The sequence below is a fragment of the Odontomachus brunneus genome, unplaced genomic scaffold (genome assembly GCF_010583005.1).
Source record: "Odontomachus brunneus isolate Ranch 3 - 2012 unplaced genomic scaffold, Obru_v1 Obru_scaffold_010, whole genome shotgun sequence".
NCBI classification, from domain to species: Eukaryota; Metazoa; Arthropoda; class Insecta; order Hymenoptera; family Formicidae; genus Odontomachus; species Odontomachus brunneus.
This window is the reverse complement of record NW_022639460.1, coordinates 2,673,988-2,677,664: the sequence shown is the minus strand read 5'-3', so window position 1 is coordinate 2,677,664 and position 3,677 is coordinate 2,673,988. Positions and strand designations below refer to the sequence as shown.

Here is a 3,677-nt window from a genome sequence, read left to right as displayed (position 1 = left end):
TCTACTAGTTATATATATATATATATATATATATATATATATATATATAATTTTAAAAAATTTCAAGAATTTTGTTAAAAAAAATTAAGGGTTAAAGCAAAAATATCAATGCCTAAATACGTATATAATTCTGGGCATTTTTATTTTTTTAGTCCTTATAAATACGAATATTAAAATGTTTAACATAGAGTATATATATGCATATACTCTTTATGTTGAAAGTTTAAATATTTGTATTTGAAGACTGAAACAATATAAATGTCTAGAGTTAAATACGTTCCCAGGTATTGATACTTCTACTCCCTAAATTTTTTGAAACGAAATTTCTGAAATGGATTCCTTAAAAGCTTTTATAATCTTGTTTAATATCCACTTGTCTCTAATGAGATTTCGCGAAGAGATAGTGAAAATATCGCCACACGGGGTCACATGGGCGAATGTTTTACTTAATTTCAAGTGGATTCTTAATCCAGACGAATGTTTCAATCAATCAAAGCGAATTTGTTCCTGCGTGACGACACGTCGGGCTTTAATTCCGAGTGAAAATATTCGCTCGACGAGTGCTCAGAGTGGAAAAAATCACTCTGCATGAGCGAAAAGTCATTCGACCTCGAGTGATTCGGCTGTCACGCTGCCGCTCTGCCGGAATTCTACACGGAGAAAGGAGGAGAGTCCCTAAGGCCGGTTTTTGGCACCCTCTGAAATTGATCCAAAAATATCAGAAACGTTATATTTTTATAAGAACTATTGAAATAAAGTGATTTTATTCTAAACGGACATATTTTGGTACTTGCTTATACTATAATTCTAATTAATCCCATTTTTATCACCAACGCTCTTATGTCACCTACATATCATCTCCTTATATTTGTACGTGTATGTGTGCGTGCGCGCTCGATACTGCGAAAACACTATTTGTGTAGATATTTGGCAATATGTTCTTTTTTTTAATTATACTGCTCTCTATATTATGTTATATATTAGTTCCGGTAAAGACATTCGAATTACTGCAAGTTTACCTTCAAATGAGAATGTGAACTGGTACTGGAAGCTTGTAGAGAGCAGTATGATTTTTAAAGAAACGTATATTACTAAAATCTACACAAATAGTGTTTTCGCAGTGCGCGCGCCCACACACAAATGTAAGGAGATGATATGTAGGTGACATAAGAGCGTTGGTGATAAAAATGAGATTAATTAGAATTATAATATAAACAGGCACCAAAATATGTCCGTTTAGACTAAAATTACTTTATTTCAATAGATCTTACAAAAATATAACGTTTCTGATATTTTTGGTTTAATTTCAGAGGGTGCCGAAAACCTTAGGGATTCTCCTGCTTTGAGGAGTAGTCCACGATTCCGGGAATGCGATCGATTCGATGATGTAACGTCGTGAATGGAAACGCGCGATCATCCCGCGCGAAATCGGCCGGATACTTACAAGTAACACTACCCAAGTGCCACACGCCGATCTTCTTGAAACTTTGCACACGATGTAGTACATCGAAAAACATTAGACACGTATTTTTTTATTTTGGCTAACAAGGCATTTTAAGGTTAGAAAACGCATTCGAAAATTTAACACTCTATAACACAATGATAACTAACGCTACTTCTGAGCGTAATTCTTTTACAGCTTTTACGACATTACTTTATTATAATTTCATTGTCTGAATGTTTCTGAAGTCTCTAATTATGATTTTGACATTAGTTTTGCGAGATTCAAAATAACGGACCGAAATCGCAGACATTTCAAAGACTTTATTCAAAGTCAGTTTCGAAGAAGTTTTTAGATTACGATTACAAACTAATGTCAAAATCATAGAAGAAGATGCTTAGAAGTAGTGTTAGTTATCATTGCAATGATAACGTCATTCTTTTACAGCTTTTACGACATTACTCTATTATAATTTCATTGTCTGAAGTCGCAAATTATGATTTTGACATTAGTTTGTAATCGTAATCGTGGGTCTAAAAAACTTCTTCGAAACTGACTTTGAATAAAGTCTTTGAAATGTCTGCGATTTCGGTCCGCCATTTTGAATCTCGCAAAACTAATGTCAAATTCATAATTAACGACTTCAGAAACATTCAGACAATGAAATTATAATAGAGTAATGTCGTAAAAGCTGTAAATGAATGACGCTGAGGAGTAGCGTTAGTTATCATTGTGCTAAAGAATGTTAAATTTTCAAATGCATTTTCTAACCTTAAAATGCCTTGTTAGCCAAAATAAAAAAATACGTGTCTAATGTTTTTCGATGTATTACGTGCAAAGTTTTCAGAAGATCGGCGTATGGCACTTGGGTAGTGTTACTTGTTAGCTCGCATGCGATTTTCAGTGACGCAACTCCTCCGTGACGTGCATCGATCAATTAAGGTGCGCTCATGAATGGGAGCTGTCTTGAGTTTGTAAGAGCGACGAGTGACTCGAGGCGAGATAACTCGAAGACTCGAGTACGAGGATGCGTTACGGCGACAAAGGGCAATTTCAAGTTTACGCGCTGTTCCGTAAATTCCACATAGCTATACACAATTTAACAGGCAACATCTTCCCGAGCACGTTGTACACTTTTACCTGATGTCGAGACGCGGTGTTTTCTCTGCGATAAAAATACGTGGCGATACTCTCTCCGCATGTACTTTTATTGCAGCCGTATATTTTATTGCTCATCCTCGCCGAACGAATCTCTTAAAGTTCCATCCTCCTCTCCTTTTCGCCCCCTCTTTGTCTCTCTGTCTCTCTCCCCCTCTCTTTGCGGGGACGTGCGAAACTCGCAAATTCACTTACTCTCGCAGTAACTTCGAGTCCGCGGGCCACGTAATCGCATTCGAGGGTCGCGATTCTTCGATTCAAAACTCAGAAACAGGAATAGTCGACTTGTGACTCGGCACAATGCAACGTCGAGCCGGAAAACGTGCATTGCTGAAGGCAAAGGGCGCATAATCAAAGCATGCGAATAACGCAGTTTCGCTACATCGTGCAGCATGCAGCCAGTTGATTACCCCGTTTTTACGAAATGCATCCTCAAACGCGAATAAAAGGGTTCCGAGAACGCGAGTGCTGCGAACACGCGCTCACAATTTTTCCGCATATCCCTTTGCCTTTGAACAAAAGCGTGTGTGCTAAAAAAAAAAAAAAGAAAGAGGACCATGGACCAGTAAACGCGCTTCGAAGTGACTTCGAAGTGGCTTCACCGATGTTCTTTTTTTCTGTATAATCACGAATAATTTCATCGATCAATGAAATTAATTATTGATCAGAGTATAATTGATCGCATTCAAATTTGATCAATAGTTCATTTCATCTTGACGAACTATTTATGATTATTATTATGTATTTGTAATATCTTATTAGGTGTACAACTTTGCTTCTGCCGTTTTCCTATAGATAAGCGGTAAGTGGCGGTCGAAATAAATAGATCATAGACGTCATACAATAAACTTGAGTATCTGTCAACAAAACCCCATAGAAACATTAGTCGATTTGTGTCTGCATCATAAAGTTATTCTCGATTGAAAATGCAAGTTTACGAGCCAAATTCTCGTCATTTGCGGGAGGTTTTAATTTTCTGCTTCAATATGAAGAAATCTGCGGCTGAGGCTCATCGAATGCTCTCAAATACTTATGGTGAGGCCGCTATTAGTGAAAGGACGTGTCGTGAGTGGTTTCA

At 37.0% G+C, this 3,677-nt stretch overlaps 1 protein-coding gene across 8 annotated transcripts in view; it reads right to left on the bottom strand.

The window, feature by feature from the left end:
* LOC116840467 (diuretic hormone 44) overlaps positions 1 to 3,677 on the bottom strand; it is a 64,328-nt gene that overhangs the window by 4,194 nt on the left and 56,457 nt on the right. The gene's annotated exons all lie outside the window — the stretch shown is intronic.